At 39.4% G+C, this 18054-nt stretch overlaps 42 non-coding genes across 42 annotated transcripts; all 42 read right to left on the minus strand.

Moving 5' to 3' along the window:
• Positions 1-161: 161 nt before the first annotated feature.
• LOC134307973 (5S ribosomal RNA) lies at positions 162-280 on the minus strand. Its single transcript, XR_010010304.1, has one exon. It is a non-coding gene; the product is annotated as a 5S ribosomal RNA (ribosomal RNA).
• A 315-nt stretch (positions 281-595) lies between these two features.
• On the minus strand, positions 596-714 carry LOC134307984 (5S ribosomal RNA). Its single transcript, XR_010010315.1, has one exon. It is a non-coding gene; the product is annotated as a 5S ribosomal RNA (ribosomal RNA).
• A 295-nt stretch (positions 715-1009) lies between these two features.
• Positions 1010-1128, minus strand: LOC134307996 (5S ribosomal RNA). Its single transcript, XR_010010326.1, has one exon. It is a non-coding gene; the product is annotated as a 5S ribosomal RNA (ribosomal RNA).
• Positions 1129-1419: 291 nt separating this feature from the next.
• On the minus strand, positions 1420-1538 carry LOC134308007 (5S ribosomal RNA). Its single transcript, XR_010010337.1, has one exon. It is a non-coding gene; the product is annotated as a 5S ribosomal RNA (ribosomal RNA).
• A 323-nt stretch (positions 1539-1861) lies between these two features.
• LOC134308016 (5S ribosomal RNA) lies at positions 1862-1980 on the minus strand. The gene has a single exon (XR_010010345.1). It is a non-coding gene; the product is annotated as a 5S ribosomal RNA (ribosomal RNA).
• Positions 1981-2291: 311 nt separating this feature from the next.
• On the minus strand, positions 2292-2410 carry LOC134307974 (5S ribosomal RNA). The gene has a single exon (XR_010010305.1). It is a non-coding gene; the product is annotated as a 5S ribosomal RNA (ribosomal RNA).
• A 299-nt stretch (positions 2411-2709) lies between these two features.
• On the minus strand, positions 2710-2828 carry LOC134307975 (5S ribosomal RNA). Its single transcript, XR_010010306.1, has one exon. It is a non-coding gene; the product is annotated as a 5S ribosomal RNA (ribosomal RNA).
• Positions 2829-3131: 303 nt separating this feature from the next.
• Positions 3132-3250, minus strand: LOC134307976 (5S ribosomal RNA). The gene has a single exon (XR_010010307.1). It is a non-coding gene; the product is annotated as a 5S ribosomal RNA (ribosomal RNA).
• A 295-nt stretch (positions 3251-3545) lies between these two features.
• LOC134307977 (5S ribosomal RNA) lies at positions 3546-3664 on the minus strand. Its single transcript, XR_010010308.1, has one exon. It is a non-coding gene; the product is annotated as a 5S ribosomal RNA (ribosomal RNA).
• A 309-nt stretch (positions 3665-3973) lies between these two features.
• On the minus strand, positions 3974-4092 carry LOC134307978 (5S ribosomal RNA). The gene has a single exon (XR_010010309.1). It is a non-coding gene; the product is annotated as a 5S ribosomal RNA (ribosomal RNA).
• A 311-nt stretch (positions 4093-4403) lies between these two features.
• Positions 4404-4522, minus strand: LOC134307979 (5S ribosomal RNA). Its single transcript, XR_010010310.1, has one exon. It is a non-coding gene; the product is annotated as a 5S ribosomal RNA (ribosomal RNA).
• A 315-nt stretch (positions 4523-4837) lies between these two features.
• On the minus strand, positions 4838-4956 carry LOC134307980 (5S ribosomal RNA). The gene has a single exon (XR_010010311.1). It is a non-coding gene; the product is annotated as a 5S ribosomal RNA (ribosomal RNA).
• A 319-nt stretch (positions 4957-5275) lies between these two features.
• LOC134307981 (5S ribosomal RNA) lies at positions 5276-5394 on the minus strand. Its single transcript, XR_010010312.1, has one exon. It is a non-coding gene; the product is annotated as a 5S ribosomal RNA (ribosomal RNA).
• A 287-nt stretch (positions 5395-5681) lies between these two features.
• Positions 5682-5800, minus strand: LOC134307982 (5S ribosomal RNA). Its single transcript, XR_010010313.1, has one exon. It is a non-coding gene; the product is annotated as a 5S ribosomal RNA (ribosomal RNA).
• Positions 5801-6123: 323 nt separating this feature from the next.
• LOC134307983 (5S ribosomal RNA) lies at positions 6124-6242 on the minus strand. The gene has a single exon (XR_010010314.1). It is a non-coding gene; the product is annotated as a 5S ribosomal RNA (ribosomal RNA).
• A 307-nt stretch (positions 6243-6549) lies between these two features.
• Positions 6550-6668, minus strand: LOC134307985 (5S ribosomal RNA). Its single transcript, XR_010010316.1, has one exon. It is a non-coding gene; the product is annotated as a 5S ribosomal RNA (ribosomal RNA).
• A 295-nt stretch (positions 6669-6963) lies between these two features.
• Positions 6964-7082, minus strand: LOC134307986 (5S ribosomal RNA). Its single transcript, XR_010010317.1, has one exon. It is a non-coding gene; the product is annotated as a 5S ribosomal RNA (ribosomal RNA).
• Positions 7083-7389: 307 nt separating this feature from the next.
• On the minus strand, positions 7390-7508 carry LOC134307987 (5S ribosomal RNA). Its single transcript, XR_010010318.1, has one exon. It is a non-coding gene; the product is annotated as a 5S ribosomal RNA (ribosomal RNA).
• Positions 7509-7807: 299 nt separating this feature from the next.
• Positions 7808-7926, minus strand: LOC134307988 (5S ribosomal RNA). Its single transcript, XR_010010319.1, has one exon. It is a non-coding gene; the product is annotated as a 5S ribosomal RNA (ribosomal RNA).
• A 311-nt stretch (positions 7927-8237) lies between these two features.
• Positions 8238-8356, minus strand: LOC134307989 (5S ribosomal RNA). The gene has a single exon (XR_010010320.1). It is a non-coding gene; the product is annotated as a 5S ribosomal RNA (ribosomal RNA).
• A 303-nt stretch (positions 8357-8659) lies between these two features.
• On the minus strand, positions 8660-8778 carry LOC134307990 (5S ribosomal RNA). Its single transcript, XR_010010321.1, has one exon. It is a non-coding gene; the product is annotated as a 5S ribosomal RNA (ribosomal RNA).
• A 311-nt stretch (positions 8779-9089) lies between these two features.
• On the minus strand, positions 9090-9208 carry LOC134307991 (5S ribosomal RNA). Its single transcript, XR_010010322.1, has one exon. It is a non-coding gene; the product is annotated as a 5S ribosomal RNA (ribosomal RNA).
• A 303-nt stretch (positions 9209-9511) lies between these two features.
• On the minus strand, positions 9512-9630 carry LOC134307992 (5S ribosomal RNA). The gene has a single exon (XR_010010323.1). It is a non-coding gene; the product is annotated as a 5S ribosomal RNA (ribosomal RNA).
• Positions 9631-9937: 307 nt separating this feature from the next.
• LOC134307993 (5S ribosomal RNA) lies at positions 9938-10056 on the minus strand. Its single transcript, XR_010010324.1, has one exon. It is a non-coding gene; the product is annotated as a 5S ribosomal RNA (ribosomal RNA).
• A 307-nt stretch (positions 10057-10363) lies between these two features.
• LOC134307995 (5S ribosomal RNA) lies at positions 10364-10482 on the minus strand. Its single transcript, XR_010010325.1, has one exon. It is a non-coding gene; the product is annotated as a 5S ribosomal RNA (ribosomal RNA).
• Positions 10483-10789: 307 nt separating this feature from the next.
• Positions 10790-10908, minus strand: LOC134307997 (5S ribosomal RNA). Its single transcript, XR_010010327.1, has one exon. It is a non-coding gene; the product is annotated as a 5S ribosomal RNA (ribosomal RNA).
• Positions 10909-11211: 303 nt separating this feature from the next.
• LOC134307998 (5S ribosomal RNA) lies at positions 11212-11330 on the minus strand. The gene has a single exon (XR_010010328.1). It is a non-coding gene; the product is annotated as a 5S ribosomal RNA (ribosomal RNA).
• A 315-nt stretch (positions 11331-11645) lies between these two features.
• LOC134307999 (5S ribosomal RNA) lies at positions 11646-11764 on the minus strand. Its single transcript, XR_010010329.1, has one exon. It is a non-coding gene; the product is annotated as a 5S ribosomal RNA (ribosomal RNA).
• Positions 11765-12067: 303 nt separating this feature from the next.
• On the minus strand, positions 12068-12186 carry LOC134308000 (5S ribosomal RNA). Its single transcript, XR_010010330.1, has one exon. It is a non-coding gene; the product is annotated as a 5S ribosomal RNA (ribosomal RNA).
• Positions 12187-12517: 331 nt separating this feature from the next.
• On the minus strand, positions 12518-12636 carry LOC134308001 (5S ribosomal RNA). The gene has a single exon (XR_010010331.1). It is a non-coding gene; the product is annotated as a 5S ribosomal RNA (ribosomal RNA).
• Positions 12637-12919: 283 nt separating this feature from the next.
• On the minus strand, positions 12920-13038 carry LOC134308002 (5S ribosomal RNA). The gene has a single exon (XR_010010332.1). It is a non-coding gene; the product is annotated as a 5S ribosomal RNA (ribosomal RNA).
• Positions 13039-13345: 307 nt separating this feature from the next.
• Positions 13346-13464, minus strand: LOC134308003 (5S ribosomal RNA). The gene has a single exon (XR_010010333.1). It is a non-coding gene; the product is annotated as a 5S ribosomal RNA (ribosomal RNA).
• Positions 13465-13759: 295 nt separating this feature from the next.
• Positions 13760-13878, minus strand: LOC134308004 (5S ribosomal RNA). Its single transcript, XR_010010334.1, has one exon. It is a non-coding gene; the product is annotated as a 5S ribosomal RNA (ribosomal RNA).
• A 307-nt stretch (positions 13879-14185) lies between these two features.
• On the minus strand, positions 14186-14304 carry LOC134308005 (5S ribosomal RNA). Its single transcript, XR_010010335.1, has one exon. It is a non-coding gene; the product is annotated as a 5S ribosomal RNA (ribosomal RNA).
• Positions 14305-14607: 303 nt separating this feature from the next.
• On the minus strand, positions 14608-14726 carry LOC134308006 (5S ribosomal RNA). The gene has a single exon (XR_010010336.1). It is a non-coding gene; the product is annotated as a 5S ribosomal RNA (ribosomal RNA).
• A 315-nt stretch (positions 14727-15041) lies between these two features.
• On the minus strand, positions 15042-15160 carry LOC134308008 (5S ribosomal RNA). The gene has a single exon (XR_010010338.1). It is a non-coding gene; the product is annotated as a 5S ribosomal RNA (ribosomal RNA).
• A 323-nt stretch (positions 15161-15483) lies between these two features.
• LOC134308009 (5S ribosomal RNA) lies at positions 15484-15602 on the minus strand. The gene has a single exon (XR_010010339.1). It is a non-coding gene; the product is annotated as a 5S ribosomal RNA (ribosomal RNA).
• A 303-nt stretch (positions 15603-15905) lies between these two features.
• On the minus strand, positions 15906-16024 carry LOC134308011 (5S ribosomal RNA). Its single transcript, XR_010010340.1, has one exon. It is a non-coding gene; the product is annotated as a 5S ribosomal RNA (ribosomal RNA).
• A 299-nt stretch (positions 16025-16323) lies between these two features.
• LOC134308012 (5S ribosomal RNA) lies at positions 16324-16442 on the minus strand. Its single transcript, XR_010010341.1, has one exon. It is a non-coding gene; the product is annotated as a 5S ribosomal RNA (ribosomal RNA).
• Positions 16443-16761: 319 nt separating this feature from the next.
• LOC134308013 (5S ribosomal RNA) lies at positions 16762-16880 on the minus strand. Its single transcript, XR_010010342.1, has one exon. It is a non-coding gene; the product is annotated as a 5S ribosomal RNA (ribosomal RNA).
• Positions 16881-17179: 299 nt separating this feature from the next.
• Positions 17180-17298, minus strand: LOC134308014 (5S ribosomal RNA). Its single transcript, XR_010010343.1, has one exon. It is a non-coding gene; the product is annotated as a 5S ribosomal RNA (ribosomal RNA).
• Positions 17299-17613: 315 nt separating this feature from the next.
• On the minus strand, positions 17614-17731 carry LOC134308015 (5S ribosomal RNA). Its single transcript, XR_010010344.1, has one exon. It is a non-coding gene; the product is annotated as a 5S ribosomal RNA (ribosomal RNA).
• Positions 17732-18054: the final 323 nt, after the last annotated feature.

The raw sequence follows: 18054 nt of genomic DNA on the forward strand, positions 1-18054 counted from the left end.
AGATAGATAGATAGATAGATAGATAGATAGATAGATAGATAGATAGATAGATAGATAGATAGATAGATAGATAGATAGATAGATAGATAGATAGATACTTTATTATGCTAGCTAACAGCTAAATGACACTTCATGAATGGGGCTGAAACCAAAAAATAAAAAGCTTACAGCACTCAGTATTCCCAGGCGGTCTCCCATCTAGGTACTGACTGAGCCCAACCCTGCTTGGCTTCTGAGATCGGACGAGATCAGGCGTTCCCAAGGTGGTTTGGCCGTAAGCGAAAGAAGCTGGATTTAAAGGCCTGTTATAGCTAGTCAGCCAGCTATCTGAGTGCTAGCCAGCTATCTGGGCTGGAATTACATTGGAAGGCCTTTTATAGATAGATAGATAGATAGATAGATAGATAGATAGATAGATAGATAGATAGATAGATAGATAGATAGATAGATAGATAGATAGATAGATAGATAGATAGATAGATAGATAGATAGATAGATAGATAGATAGATAGATAGATAGATAGATAGATACTTTATTATGCTAGCTAACAGCTAAATGACACTTCATGAATGGGGCTGAAACCAAAAAATAAAAAGCTTACAGCACTCAGTATTCCCAGGCGGTCTCCCATCTAGGTACTGACTGAGCCCAACCCTGCTTGGCTTCTGAGATCGGACGAGATCAGGCGTTCCCAAGGTGGTTTGGCCGTAAGCGAAAGAAGCTGGATTTAAAGGCCTGTTATAGCTAGTCAGCCAGCTATCTGAGTGCTAGCCAGCTATCTGGGCTGGATTTACATTGGAAGGCCTTTTATAGATAGATAGATAGATAGATAGATAGATAGATAGATAGATAGATAGATAGATAGATAGATAGATAGATAGATAGATAGATAGATAGATAGATAGATAGATAGATAGATAGATAGATAGATAGATAGATAGATACTTTATTATGCTAGCTAACAGCTAAATGACACTTCATGAATGGGGCTGAAACCAAAAAATAAAAAGCTTACAGCACTCAGTATTCCCAGGCGGTCTCCCATCTAGGTACTGACTGAGCCCAACCCTGCTTGGCTTCTGAGATCGGACGAGATCAGGCGTTCCCAAGGTGGTTTGGCCGTAAGCGAAAGAAGCTGGATTTAAAGGCCTGTTATAGCTAGTCAGCCAGCTATCTGAGTGCTAGCCAGCTATCTGGGCTGGATTTACATTGGAAGGCCTTTTATAGATAGATAGATAGATAGATAGATAGATAGATAGATAGATAGATAGATAGATAGATAGATAGATAGATAGATAGATAGATAGATAGATAGATAGATAGATAGATAGATAGATAGATAGATAGATAGATACTTTATTATGCTAGCTAACAGCTAAATGACACTTCATGAATGGGGCTGAAACCAAAAAATAAAAAGCTTACAGCACTCAGTATTCCCAGGCGGTCTCCCATCTAGGTACTGACTGAGCCCAACCCTGCTTGGCTTCTGAGATCGGACGAGATCAGGCGTTCCCAAGGTGGTTTGGCCGTAAGCGAAAGAAGCTGGATTTAAAGGCCTGTTATAGCTAGTCAGCCAGCTATCTGAGTGCTAGCCAGCTATCTGGGCTGGAATTACATTGGAAGGCCTTTTATAGATAGATAGATAGATAGATAGATAGATAGATAGATAGATAGATAGATAGATAGATAGATAGATAGATAGATAGATAGATAGATAGATAGATAGATAGATAGATAGATAGATAGATAGATAGATAGATAGATAGATAGATAGATAGATAGATAGATAGATACTTTATTATGCTAGCTAACAGCTAAATGACACTTCATGAATGGGGCTGAAACCAAAAAATAAAAAGCTTACAGCACTCAGTATTCCCAGGCGGTCTCCCATCTAGGTACTGACTGAGCCCAACCCTGCTTGGCTTCTGAGATCGGACGAGATCAGGCGTTCCCAAGGTGGTTTGGCCGTAAGCGAAAGAAGCTGGATTTAAAGGCCTGTTATAGCTAGTCAGCCAGCTATCTGAGTGCTAGCCAGCTATCTGGGCTGGATTTACATTGGAAGGCCTTTTATAGATAGATAGATAGATAGATAGATAGATAGATAGATAGATAGATAGATAGATAGATAGATAGATAGATAGATAGATAGATAGATAGATAGATAGATAGATAGATAGATAGATAGATAGATAGATAGATAGATAGATAGATAGATAGATACTTTATTATGCTAGCTAACAGCTAAATGACACTTCATGAATGGGGCTGAAACCAAAAAATAAAAAGCTTACAGCACTCAGTATTCCCAGGCGGTCTCCCATCTAGGTACTGACTGAGCCCAACCCTGCTTGGCTTCTGAGATCGGACGAGATCAGGCGTTCCCAAGGTGGTTTGGCCGTAAGCGAAAGAAGCTGGATTTAAAGGCCTGTTATAGCTAGTCAGCCAGCTATCTGAGTGCTAGCCAGCTATCTGGGCTGGATTTACATTGGAAGGCCTTTTATAGATAGATAGATAGATAGATAGATAGATAGATAGATAGATAGATAGATAGATAGATAGATAGATAGATAGATAGATAGATAGATAGATAGATAGATAGATAGATAGATAGATAGATAGATAGATAGATAGATAGATACTTTATTATGCTAGCTAACAGCTAAATGACACTTCATGAATGGGGCTGAAACCAAAAAATAAAAAGCTTACAGCACTCAGTATTCCCAGGCGGTCTCCCATCTAGGTACTGACTGAGCCCAACCCTGCTTGGCTTCTGAGATCGGACGAGATCAGGCGTTCCCAAGGTGGTTTGGCCGTAAGCGAAAGAAGCTGGATTTAAAGGCCTGTTATAGCTAGTCAGCCAGCTATCTGAGTGCTAGCCAGCTATCTGGGCTGGAATTACATTGGAAGGCCTTTTATAGATAGATAGATAGATAGATAGATAGATAGATAGATAGATAGATAGATAGATAGATAGATAGATAGATAGATAGATAGATAGATAGATAGATAGATAGATAGATAGATAGATAGATAGATAGATAGATAGATAGATAGATACTTTATTATGCTAGCTAACAGCTAAATGACACTTCATGAATGGGGCTGAAACCAAAAAATAAAAAGCTTACAGCACTCAGTATTCCCAGGCGGTCTCCCATCTAGGTACTGACTGAGCCCAACCCTGCTTGGCTTCTGAGATCGGACGAGATCAGGCGTTCCCAAGGTGGTTTGGCCGTAAGCGAAAGAAGCTGGATTTAAAGGCCTGTTATAGCTAGTCAGCCAGCTATCTGAGTGCTAGCCAGCTATCTGGGCTGGATTTACATTGGAAGGCCTTTTATAGATAGATAGATAGATAGATAGATAGATAGATAGATAGATAGATAGATAGATAGATAGATAGATAGATAGATAGATAGATAGATAGATAGATAGATAGATAGATAGATAGATAGATAGATAGATAGATAGATACTTTATTATGCTAGCTAACAGCTAAATGACACTTCATGAATGGGGCTGAAACCAAAAAATAAAAAGCTTACAGCACTCAGTATTCCCAGGCGGTCTCCCATCTAGGTACTGACTGAGCCCAACCCTGCTTGGCTTCTGAGATCGGACGAGATCAGGCGTTCCCAAGGTGGTTTGGCCGTAAGCGAAAGAAGCTGGATTTAAAGGCCTGTTATAGCTAGTCAGCCAGCTATCTGAGTGCTAGCCAGCTATCTGGGCTGGATTTACATTGGAAGGCCTTTTATAGATAGATAGATAGATAGATAGATAGATAGATAGATAGATAGATAGATAGATAGATAGATAGATATAGATAGATAGATAGATAGATAGATAGATAGATAGATAGATAGATAGATAGATAGATAGATAGATAGATAGATAGATAGATACTTTATTATGCTAGCTAACAGCTAAATGACACTTCATGAATGGGGCTGAAACCAAAAAATAAAAAGCTTACAGCACTCAGTATTCCCAGGCGGTCTCCCATCTAGGTACTGACTGAGCCCAACCCTGCTTGGCTTCTGAGATCGGACGAGATCAGGCGTTCCCAAGGTGGTTTGGCCGTAAGCGAAAGAAGCTGGATTTAAAGGCCTGTTATAGCTAGTCAGCCAGCTATCTGAGTGCTAGCCAGCTATCTGGGCTGGAATTACATTGGAAGGCCTTTTATAGATAGATAGATAGATAGATAGATAGATAGATAGATAGATAGATAGATAGATAGATAGATAGATAGATAGATAGATAGATAGATAGATAGATAGATAGATAGATAGATAGATAGATAGATAGATAGATAGATAGATAGATAGATAGATACTTTATTATGCTAGCTAACAGCTAAATGACACTTCATGAATGGGGCTGAAACCAAAAAATAAAAAGCTTACAGCACTCAGTATTCCCAGGCGGTCTCCCATCTAGGTACTGACTGAGCCCAACCCTGCTTGGCTTCTGAGATCGGACGAGATCAGGCGTTCCCAAGGTGGTTTGGCCGTAAGCGAAAGAAGCTGGATTTAAAGGCCTGTTATAGCTAGTCAGCCAGCTATCTGAGTGCTAGCCAGCTATCTGGGCTGGATTTACATTGGAAGGCCTTTTATAGATAGATAGATAGATAGATAGATAGATAGATAGATAGATAGATAGATAGATAGATAGATAGATAGATAGATAGATAGATAGATAGATAGATAGATAGATAGATAGATAGATAGATAGATAGATAGATAGATAGATAGATAGATAGATAGATACTTTATTATGCTAGCTAACAGCTAAATGACACTTCATGAATGGGGCTGAAACCAAAAAATAAAAAGCTTACAGCACTCAGTATTCCCAGGCGGTCTCCCATCTAGGTACTGACTGAGCCCAACCCTGCTTGGCTTCTGAGATCGGACGAGATCAGGCGTTCCCAAGGTGGTTTGGCCGTAAGCGAAAGAAGCTGGATTTAAAGGCCTGTTATAGCTAGTCAGCCAGCTATCTGAGTGCTAGCCAGCTATCTGGGCTGGAATTACATTGGAAGGCCTTTTATAGATAGATAGATAGATAGATAGATAGATAGATAGATAGATAGATAGATAGATAGATAGATAGATAGATAGATAGATAGATAGATAGATAGATAGATAGATAGATAGATAGATAGATAGATAGATAGATAGATAGATAGATAGATAGATAGATAGATACTTTATTATGCTAGCTAACAGCTAAATGACACTTCATGAATGGGGCTGAAACCAAAAAATAAAAAGCTTACAGCACTCAGTATTCCCAGGCGGTCTCCCATCTAGGTACTGACTGAGCCCAACCCTGCTTGGCTTCTGAGATCGGACGAGATCAGGCGTTCCCAAGGTGGTTTGGCCGTAAGCGAAAGAAGCTGGATTTAAAGGCCTGTTATAGCTAGTCAGCCAGCTATCTGAGTGCTAGCCAGCTATCTGGGCTGGATTTACATTGGAAGGCCTTTTATAGATAGATAGATAGATAGATAGATAGATAGATAGATAGATAGATAGATAGATAGATAGATAGATAGATAGATAGATAGATAGATAGATAGATAGATAGATAGATAGATAGATAGATAGATAGATACTTTATTATGCTAGCTAACAGCTAAATGACACTTCATGAATGGGGCTGAAACCAAAAAATAAAAAGCTTACAGCACTCAGTATTCCCAGGCGGTCTCCCATCTAGGTACTGACTGAGCCCAACCCTGCTTGGCTTCTGAGATCGGACGAGATCAGGCGTTCCCAAGGTGGTTTGGCCGTAAGCGAAAGAAGCTGGATTTAAAGGCCTGTTATAGCTAGTCAGCCAGCTATCTGAGTGCTAGCCAGCTATCTGGGCTGGATTTACATTGGAAGGCCTTTTATAGATAGATAGATAGATAGATAGATAGATAGATAGATAGATAGATAGATAGATAGATAGATAGATAGATAGATAGATAGATAGATAGATAGATAGATAGATAGATAGATAGATAGATAGATAGATAGATAGATAGATAGATAGATAGATAGATAGATAGATACTTTATTATGCTAGCTAACAGCTAAATGACACTTCATGAATGGGGCTGAAACCAAAAAATAAAAAGCTTACAGCACTCAGTATTCCCAGGCGGTCTCCCATCTAGGTACTGACTGAGCCCAACCCTGCTTGGCTTCTGAGATCGGACGAGATCAGGCGTTCCCAAGGTGGTTTGGCCGTAAGCGAAAGAAGCTGGATTTAAAGGCCTGTTATAGCTAGTCAGCCAGCTATCTGAGTGCTAGCCAGCTATCTGGGCTGGAATTACATTGGAAGGCCTTTTATAGATAGATAGATAGATAGATAGATAGATAGATAGATAGATAGATAGATAGATAGATAGATAGATAGATAGATAGATAGATAGATAGATAGATAGATAGATAGATAGATAGATAGATAGATAGATAGATAGATAGATAGATAGATACTTTATTATGCTAGCTAACAGCTAAATGACAGTTCATGAATGGGGCTGAAACCAAAAAATAAAAAGCTTACAGCACTCAGTATTCCCAGGCGGTCTCCCATCTAGGTACTGACTGAGCCCAACCCTGCTTGGCTTCTGAGATCGGACGAGATCAGGCGTTCCCAAGGTGGTTTGGCCGTAAGCGAAAGAAGCTGGATTTAAAGGCCTGTTATAGCTAGTCAGCCAGCTATCTGAGTGCTAGCCAGCTATCTGGGCTGGATTTACATTGGAAGGCCTTTTATAGATAGATAGATAGATAGATAGATAGATAGATAGATAGATAGATAGATAGATAGATAGATAGATAGATAGATAGATAGATAGATAGATAGATAGATAGATAGATAGATAGATAGATAGATAGATAGATAGATACTTTATTATGCTAGCTAACAGCTAAATGACACTTCATGAATGGGGCTGAAACCAAAAAATAAAAAGCTTACAGCACTCAGTATTCCCAGGCGGTCTCCCATCTAGGTACTGACTGAGCCCAACCCTGCTTGGCTTCTGAGATCGGACGAGATCAGGCGTTCCCAAGGTGGTTTGGCCGTAAGCGAAAGAAGCTGGATTTAAAGGCCTGTTATAGCTAGTCAGCCAGCTATCTGAGTGCTAGCCAGCTATCTGGGCTGGATTTACATTGGAAGGCCTTTTATAGATAGATAGATAGATAGATAGATAGATAGATAGATAGATAGATAGATAGATAGATAGATAGATAGATAGATAGATAGATAGATAGATAGATAGATAGATAGATAGATAGATAGATAGATAGATAGATAGATAGATAGATAGATACTTTATTATGCTAGCTAACAGCTAAATGACACTTCATGAATGGGGCTGAAACCAAAAAATAAAAAGCTTACAGCACTCAGTATTCCCAGGCGGTCTCCCATCTAGGTACTGACTGAGCCCAACCCTGCTTGGCTTCTGAGATCGGACGAGATCAGGCGTTCCCAAGGTGGTTTGGCCGTAAGCGAAAGAAGCTGGATTTAAAGGCCTGTTATAGCTAGTCAGCCAGCTATCTGAGTGCTAGCCAGCTATCTGGGCTGGATTTACATTGGAAGGCCTTTTATAGATAGATAGATAGATAGATAGATAGATAGATAGATAGATAGATAGATAGATAGATAGATAGATAGATAGATAGATAGATAGATAGATAGATAGATAGATAGATAGATAGATAGATAGATAGATAGATAGATAGATACTTTATTATGCTAGCTAACAGCTAAATGACACTTCATGAATGGGGCTGAAACCAAAAAATAAAAAGCTTACAGCACTCAGTATTCCCAGGCGGTCTCCCATCTAGGTACTGACTGAGCCCAACCCTGCTTGGCTTCTGAGATCGGACGAGATCAGGCGTTCCCAAGGTGGTTTGGCCGTAAGCGAAAGAAGCTGGATTTAAAGGCCTGTTATAGCTAGTCAGCCAGCTATCTGAGTGCTAGCCAGCTATCTGGGCTGGAATTACATTGGAAGGCCTTTTATAGATAGATAGATAGATAGATAGATAGATAGATAGATAGATAGATAGATAGATAGATAGATAGATAGATAGATAGATAGATAGATAGATAGATAGATAGATAGATAGATAGATAGATAGATAGATAGATAGATAGATAGATAGATAGATACTTTATTATGCTAGCTAACAGCTAAATGACAGTTCATGAATGGGGCTGAAACCAAAAAATAAAAAGCTTACAGCACTCAGTATTCCCAGGCGGTCTCCCATCTAGGTACTGACTGAGCCCAACCCTGCTTGGCTTCTGAGATCGGACGAGATCAGGCGTTCCCAAGGTGGTTTGGCCGTAAGCGAAAGAAGCTGGATTTAAAGGCCTGTTATAGCTAGTCAGCCAGCTATCTGAGTGCTAGCCAGCTATCTGGGCTGGATTTACATTGGAAGGCCTTTTATAGATAGATAGATAGATAGATAGATAGATAGATAGATAGATAGATAGATAGATAGATAGATAGATAGATAGATAGATAGATAGATAGATAGATAGATAGATAGATAGATAGATAGATAGATAGATAGATAGATAGATAGATACTTTATTATGCTAGCTAACAGCTAAATGACACTTCATGAATGGGGCTGAAACCAAAAAATAAAAAGCTTACAGCACTCAGTATTCCCAGGCGGTCTCCCATCTAGGTACTGACTGAGCCCAACCCTGCTTGGCTTCTGAGATCGGACGAGATCAGGCGTTCCCAAGGTGGTTTGGCCGTAAGCGAAAGAAGCTGGATTTAAAGGCCTGTTATAGCTAGTCAGCCAGCTATCTGAGTGCTAGCCAGCTATCTGGGCTGGATTTACATTGGAAGGCCTTTTATAGATAGATAGATAGATAGATAGATAGATAGATAGATAGATAGATAGATAGATAGATAGATAGATAGATAGATAGATAGATAGATAGATAGATAGATAGATAGATAGATAGATAGATAGATAGATAGATAGATAGATAGATAGATAGATACTTTATTATGCTAGCTAACAGCTAAATGACACTTCATGAATGGGGCTGAAACCAAAAAATAAAAAGCTTACAGCACTCAGTATTCCCAGGCGGTCTCCCATCTAGGTACTGACTGAGCCCAACCCTGCTTGGCTTCTGAGATCGGACGAGATCAGGCGTTCCCAAGGTGGTTTGGCCGTAAGCGAAAGAAGCTGGATTTAAAGGCCTGTTATAGCTAGTCAGCCAGCTATCTGAGTGCTAGCCAGCTATCTGGGCTGGATTTACATTGGAAGGCCTTTTATAGATAGATAGATAGATAGATAGATAGATAGATAGATAGATAGATAGATAGATAGATAGATAGATAGATAGATAGATAGATAGATAGATAGATAGATAGATAGATAGATAGATAGATAGATAGATAGATAGATAGATAGATACTTTATTATGCTAGCTAACAGCTAAATGACACTTCATGAATGGGGCTGAAACCAAAAAATAAAAAGCTTACAGCACTCAGTATTCCCAGGCGGTCTCCCATCTAGGTACTGACTGAGCCCAACCCTGCTTGGCTTCTGAGATCGGACGAGATCAGGCGTTCCCAAGGTGGTTTGGCCGTAAGCGAAAGAAGCTGGATTTAAAGGCCTGTTATAGCTAGTCAGCCAGCTATCTGAGTGCTAGCCAGCTATCTGGGCTGGAATTACATTGGAAGGCCTTTTATAGATAGATAGATAGATAGATAGATAGATAGATAGATAGATAGATAGATAGATAGATAGATAGATAGATAGATAGATAGATAGATAGATAGATAGATAGATAGATAGATAGATAGATAGATAGATAGATAGATAGATAGATAGATACTTTATTATGCTAGCTAACAGCTAAATGACACTTCATGAATGGGGCTGAAACCAAAAAATAAAAAGCTTACAGCACTCAGTATTCCCAGGCGGTCTCCCATCTAGGTACTGACTGAGCCCAACCCTGCTTGGCTTCTGAGATCGGACGAGATCAGGCGTTCCCAAGGTGGTTTGGCCGTAAGCGAAAGAAGCTGGATTTAAAGGCCTGTTATAGCTAGTCAGCCAGCTATCTGAGTGCTAGCCAGCTATCTGGGCTGGATTTACATTGGAAGGCCTTTTATAGATAGATAGATAGATAGATAGATAGATAGATAGATAGATAGATAGATAGATAGATAGATAGATAGATAGATAGATAGATAGATAGATAGATAGATAGATAGATAGATAGATAGATAGATAGATAGATAGATAGATAGATAGATACTTTATTATGCTAGCTAACAGCTAAATGACACTTCATGAATGGGGCTGAAACCAAAAAATAAAAAGCTTACAGCACTCAGTATTCCCAGGCGGTCTCCCATCTAGGTACTGACTGAGCCCAACCCTGCTTGGCTTCTGAGATCGGACGAGATCAGGCGTTCCCAAGGTGGTTTGGCCGTAAGCGAAAGAAGCTGGATTTAAAGGCCTGTTATAGCTAGTCAGCCAGCTATCTGAGTGCTAGCCAGCTATCTGGGCTGGATTTACATTGGAAGGCCTTTTATAGATAGATAGATAGATAGATAGATAGATAGATAGATAGATAGATAGATAGATAGATAGATAGATAGATAGATAGATAGATAGATAGATAGATAGATAGATAGATAGATAGATAGATAGATAGATAGATAGATAGATAGATAGATACTTTATTATGCTAGCTAACAGCTAAATGACACTTCATGAATGGGGCTGAAACCAAAAAATAAAAAGCTTACAGCACTCAGTATTCCCAGGCGGTCTCCCATCTAGGTACTGACTGAGCCCAACCCTGCTTGGCTTCTGAGATCGGACGAGATCAGGCGTTCCCAAGGTGGTTTGGCCGTAAGCGAAAGAAGCTGGATTTAAAGGCCTGTTATAGCTAGTCAGCCAGCTATCTGAGTGCTAGCCAGCTATCTGGGCTGGAATTACATTGGAAGGCCTTTTATAGATAGATAGATAGATAGATAGATAGATAGATAGATAGATAGATAGATAGATAGATAGATAGATAGATAGATAGATAGATAGATAGATAGATAGATAGATAGATAGATAGATAGATAGATAGATAGATAGATAGATAGATACTTTATTATGCTAGCTAACAGCTAAATGACACTTCATGAATGGGGCTGAAACCAAAAAATAAAAAGCTTACAGCACTCAGTATTCCCAGGCGGTCTCCCATCTAGGTACTGACTGAGCCCAACCCTGCTTGGCTTCTGAGATCGGACGAGATCAGGCGTTCCCAAGGTGGTTTGGCCGTAAGCGAAAGAAGCTGGATTTAAAGGCCTGTTATAGCTAGTCAGCCAGCTATCTGAGTGCTAGCCAGCTATCTGGGCTGGATTTACATTGGAAGGCCTTTTATAGATAGATAGATAGATAGATAGATAGATAGATAGATAGATAGATAGATAGATAGATAGATAGATAGATAGATAGATAGATAGATAGATAGATAGATAGATAGATAGATAGATAGATAGATAGATAGATAGATAGATAGATAGATAGATAGATACTTTATTATGCTAGCTAACAGCTAAATGACACTTCATGAATGGGGCTGAAACCAAAAAATAAAAAGCTTACAGCACTCAGTATTCCCAGGCGGTCTCCCATCTAGGTACTGACTGAGCCCAACCCTGCTTGGCTTCTGAGATCGGACGAGATCAGGCGTTCCCAAGGTGGTTTGGCCGTAAGCGAAAGAAGCTGGATTTAAAGGCCTGTTATAGCTAGTCAGCCAGCTATCTGAGTGCTAGCCAGCTATCTGGGCTGGATTTACATTGGAAGGCCTTTTATAGATAGATAGATAGATAGATAGATAGATAGATAGATAGATAGATAGATAGATAGATAGATAGATAGATAGATAGATAGATAGATAGATAGATAGATAGATAGATAGATAGATAGATAGATAGATAGATAGATAGATAGATACTTTATTATGCTAGCTAACAGCTAAATGACACTTCATGAATGGGGCTGAAACCAAAAAATAAAAAGCTTACAGCACTCAGTATTCCCAGGCGGTCTCCCATCTAGGTACTGACTGAGCCCAACCCTGCTTGGCTTCTGAGATCGGACGAGATCAGGCGTTCCCAAGGTGGTTTGGCCGTAAGCGAAAGAAGCTGGATTTAAAGGCCTGTTATAGCTAGTCAGCCAGCTATCTGAGTGCTAGCCAGCTATCTGGGCTGGAATTACATTGGAAGGCCTTTTATAGATAGATAGATAGATAGATAGATAGATAGATAGATAGATAGATAGATAGATAGATAGATAGATAGATAGATAGATAGATAGATAGATAGATAGATAGATAGATAGATAGATAGATAGATAGATAGATAGATAGATAGATAGATAGATAGATAGATAGATAGATAGATACTTTATTATGCTAGCTAACAGCTAAATGACACTTCATGAATGGGGCTGAAACCAAAAAATAAAAAGCTTACAGCACTCAGTATTCCCAGGCGGTCTCCCATCTAGGTACTGACTGAGCCCAACCCTGCTTGGCTTCTGAGATCGGACGAGATCAGGCGTTCCCAAGGTGGTTTGGCCGTAAGCGAAAGAAGCTGGATTTAAAGGCCTGTTATAGCTAGTCAGCCAGCTATCTGAGTGCTAGCCAGCTATCTGGGCTGGATTTACATTGGAAGGCCTTTTATAGATAGATAGATAGATAGATAGATAGATAGATAGATAGATAGATAGATAGATAGATAGATAGATAGATAGATAGATAGATAGATAGATAGATAGATAGATAGATAGATAGATAGATAGATACTTTATTATGCTAGCTAACAGCTAAATGACACTTCATGAATGGGGCTGAAACCAAAAAATAAAAAGCTTACAGCACTCAGTATTCCCAGGCGGTCTCCCATCTAGGTACTGACTGAGCCCAACCCTGCTTGGCTTCTGAGATCGGACGAGATCAGGCGTTCCCAAGGTGGTTTGGCCGTAAGCGAAAGAAGCTGGATTTAAAGGCCTGTTATAGCTAGTCAGCCAGCTATCTGAGTGCTAGCCAGCTATCTGGGCTGGATTTACATTGGAAGGCCTTTTATAGATAGATAGATAGATAGATAGATAGATAGATAGATAGATAGATAGATAGATAGATAGATAGATAGATAGATAGATAGATAGATAGATAGATAGATAGATAGATAGATAGATAGATAGATAGATAGATAGATAGATAGATAGATACTTTATTATGCTAGCTAACAGCTAAATGACACTTCATGAATGGGGCTGAAACCAAAAAATAAAAAGCTTACAGCACTCAGTATTCCCAGGCGGTCTCCCATCTAGGTACTGACTGAGCCCAACCCTGCTTGGCTTCTGAGATCGGACGAGATCAGGCGTTCCCAAGGTGGTTTGGCCGTAAGCGAAAGAAGCTGGATTTAAAGGCCTGTTATAGCTAGTCAGCCAGCTATCTGAGTGCTAGCCAGCTATCTGGGCTGGAATTACATTGGAAGGCCTTTTATAGATAGATAGATAGATAGATAGATAGATAGATAGATAGATAGATAGATAGATAGATAGATAGATAGATAGATAGATAGATAGATAGATAGATAGATAGATAGATAGATAGATAGATAGATAGATAGATAGATACTTTATTATGCTAGCTAACAGCTAAATGACACTTCATGAATGGGGCTGAAACCAAAAAATAAAAAGCTTACAGCACTCAGTATTCCCAGGCGGTCTCCCATCTAGGTACTGACTGAGCCCAACCCTGCTTGGCTTCTGAGATCGGACGAGATCAGGCGTTCCCAAGGTGGTTTGGCCGTAAGCGAAAGAAGCTGGATTTAAAGGCCTGTTATAGCTAGTCAGCCAGCTATCTGAGTGCTAGCCAGCTATCTGGGCTGGATTTACATTGGAAGGCCTTTTATAGATAGATAGATAGATAGATAGATAGATAGATAGATAGATAGATAGATAGATAGATAGATAGATAGATAGATAGATAGATAGATAGATAGATAGATAGATAGATAGATAGATAGATAGATAGATAGATAGATAGATAGATAGATACTTTATTATGCTAGCTAACAGCTAAATGACACTTCATGAATGGGGCTGAAACCAAAAAATAAAAAGCTTACAGCACTCAGTATTCCCAGGCGGTCTCCCATCTAGGTACTGACTGAGCCCAACCCTGCTTGGCTTCTGAGATCGGACGAGATCAGGCGTTCCCAAGGTGGTTTGGCCGTAAGCGAAAGAAGCTGGATTTAAAGGCCTGTTATAGCTAGTCAGCCAGCTATCTGAGTGCTAGCCAGCTATCTGGGCTGGATTTACATTGGAAGGCCTTTTATAGATAGATAGATAGATAGATAGATAGATAGATAGATAGATAGATAGATAGATAGATAGATAGATAGATAGATAGATAGATAGATAGATAGATAGATAGATAGATAGATAGATAGATAGATAGATAGATAGATAGATAGATACTTTATTATGCTAGCTAACAGCTAAATGACACTTCATGAATGGGGCTGAAACCAAAAAATAAAAAGCTTACAGCACTCAGTATTCCCAGGCGGTCTCCCATCTAGGTACTGACTGAGCCCAACCCTGCTTGGCTTCTGAGATCGGACGAGATCAGGCGTTCCCAAGGTGGTTTGGCCGTAAGCGAAAGAAGCTGGATTTAAAGGCCTGTTATAGCTAGTCAGCCAGCTATCTGAGTGCTAGCCAGCTATCTGGGCTGGAATTACATTGGAAGGCCTTTTATAGATAGATAGATAGATAGATAGATAGATAGATAGATAGATAGATAGATAGATAGATAGATAGATAGATAGATAGATAGATAGATAGATAGATAGATAGATAGATAGATAGATAGATAGATAGATAGATAGATAGATAGATAGATAGATAGATACTTTATTATGCTAGCTAACAGCTAAATGACACTTCATGAATGGGGCTGAAACCAAAAAATAAAAAGCTTACAGCACTCAGTATTCCCAGGCGGTCTCCCATCTAGGTACTGACTGAGCCCAACCCTGCTTGGCTTCTGAGATCGGACGAGATCAGGCGTTCCCAAGGTGGTTTGGCCGTAAGCGAAAGAAGCTGGATTTAAAGGCCTGTTATAGCTAGTCAGCCAGCTATCTGAGTGCTAGCCAGCTATCTGGGCTGGATTTACATTGGAAGGCCTTTTATAGATAGATAGATAGATAGATAGATAGATAGATAGATAGATAGATAGATAGATAGATAGATAGATAGATAGATAGATAGATAGATAGATAGATAGATAGATAGATAGATAGATAGATAGATAGATAGATAGATAGATAGATAGATAGATAGATAGATAGATACTTTATTATGCTAGCTAACAGCTAAATGACACTTCATGAATGGGGCTGAAACCAAAAAATAAAAAGCTTACAGCACTCAGTATTCCCAGGCGGTCTCCCATCTAGGTACTGACTGAGCCCAACCCTGCTTGGCTTCTGAGATCGGACGAGATCAGGCGTTCCCAAGGTGGTTTGGCCGTAAGCGAAAGAAGCTGGATTTAAAGGCCTGTTATAGCTAGTCAGCCAGCTATCTGAGTGCTAGCCAGCTATCTGGGCTGGATTTACATTGGAAGGCCTTTTATAGATAGATAGATAGATAGATAGATAGATAGATAGATAGATAGATAGATAGATAGATAGATAGATAGATAGATAGATAGATAGATAGATAGATAGATAGATAGATAGATAGATAGATAGATAGATAGATAGATAGATAGATACTTTATTATGCTAGCTAACAGCTAAATGACACTTCATGAATGGGGCTGAAACCAAAAAATAAAAAGCTTACAGCACTCAGTATTCCCAGGCGGTCTCCCATCTAGGTACTGACTGAGCCCAACCCTGCTTGGCTTCTGAGATCGGACGAGATCAGGCGTTCCCAAGGTGGTTTGGCCGTAAGCGAAAGAAGCTGGATTTAAAGGCCTGTTATAGCTAGTCAGCCAGCTATCTGAGTGCTAGCCAGCTATCTGGGCTGGAATTACATTGGAAGGCCTTTTATAGATAGATAGATAGATAGATAGATAGATAGATAGATAGATAGATAGATAGATAGATAGATAGATAGATAGATAGATAGATAGATAGATAGATAGATAGATAGATAGATAGATAGATAGATAGATAGATAGATAGATACTTTATTATGCTAGCTAACAGCTAAATGACACTTCATGAATGGGGCTGAAACCAAAAAATAAAAAGCTTACAGCACTCAGTATTCCCAGGCGGTCTCCCATCTAGGTACTGACTGAGCCCAACCCTGCTTGGCTTCTGAGATCGGACGAGATCAGGCGTTCCCAAGGTGGTTTGGCCGTAAGCGAAAGAAGCTGGATTTAAAGGCCTGTTATAGCTAGTCAGCCAGCTATCTGAGTGCTAGCCAGCTATCTGGGCTGGATTTACATTGGAAGGCCTTTTATAGATAGATAGATAGATAGATAGATAGATAGATAGATAGATAGATAGATAGATAGATAGATAGATAGATAGATAGATAGATAGATAGATAGATAGATAGATAGATAGATAGATAGATAGATAGATAGATAGATAGATAGATAGATAGATAGATAGATACTTTATTATGCTAGCTAACAGCTAAATGACACTTCATGAATGGGGCTGAAACCAAAAAATAAAAAGCTTACAGCACTCAGTATTCCCAGGCGGTCTCCCATCTAGGTACTGACTGAGCCCAACCCTGCTTGGCTTCTGAGATCGGACGAGATCAGGCGTTCCCAAGGTGGTTTGGCCGTAAGCGAAAGAAGCTGGATTTAAAGGCCTGTTATAGCTAGTCAGCCAGCTATCTGAGTGCTAGCCAGCTATCTGGGCTGGATTTACATTGGAAGGCCTTTTATAGATAGATAGATAGATAGATAGATAGATAGATAGATAGATAGATAGATAGATAGATAGATAGATAGATAGATAGATAGATAGATAGATAGATAGATAGATAGATAGATAGATAGATAGATAGATAGATAGATAGATACTTTATTATGCTAGCTAACAGCTAAATGACACTTCATGAATGGGGCTGAAACCAAAAAATAAAAAGCTTACAGCACTCAGTATTCCCAGGCGGTCTCCCATCTAGGTACTGACTGAGCCCAACCCTGCTTGGCTTCTGAGATCGGACGAGATCAGGCGTTCCCAAGGTGGTTTGGCCGTAAGCGAAAGAAGCTGGATTTAAAGGCCTGTTATAGCTAGTCAGCCAGCTATCTGAGTGCTAGCCAGCTATCTGGGCTGGAATTACATTGGAAGGCCTTTTATAGATAGATAGATAGATAGATAGATAGATAGATAGATAGATAGATAGATAGATAGATAGATAGATAGATAGATAGATAGATAGATAGATAGATAGATAGATAGATAGATAGATAGATAGATAGATAGATAGATAGATAGATAGATAGATAGATACTTTATTATGCTAGCTAACAGCTAAATGACACTTCATGAATGGGGCTGAAACCAAAAAATAAAAAGCTTACAGCACTCAGTATTCCCAGGCGGTCTCCCATCTAGGTACTGACTGAGCCCAACCCTGCTTGGCTTCTGAGATCGGACGAGATCAGGCGTTCCAAGGTGGTTTGGCCGTAAGCGAAAGAAGCTGGATTTAAAGGCCTGTTATAGCTAGTCAGCCAGCTATCTGAGTGCTAGCCAGCTATCTGGGCTGGATTTACATTGGAAGGCCTTTTATAGATAGATAGATAGATAGATAGATAGATAGATAGATAGATAGATAGATAGATAGATAGATAGATAGATAGATAGATAGATAGATAGATAGATAGATAGATAGATAGATAGATAGATAGATAGATAGATAGATAGATACTTTATTATGCTAGCTAACAGCTAAATGACACTTCATGAATGGGGCTGAAACCAAAAATAAAAAGCTTACATCTGTCTCGCGTGTGTG

Source organism: Trichomycterus rosablanca, unplaced genomic scaffold (assembly GCF_030014385.1).
Source record: "Trichomycterus rosablanca isolate fTriRos1 unplaced genomic scaffold, fTriRos1.hap1 scaffold_403, whole genome shotgun sequence".
Classification (NCBI taxonomy): Eukaryota; Metazoa; Chordata; class Actinopteri; order Siluriformes; family Trichomycteridae; genus Trichomycterus; species Trichomycterus rosablanca.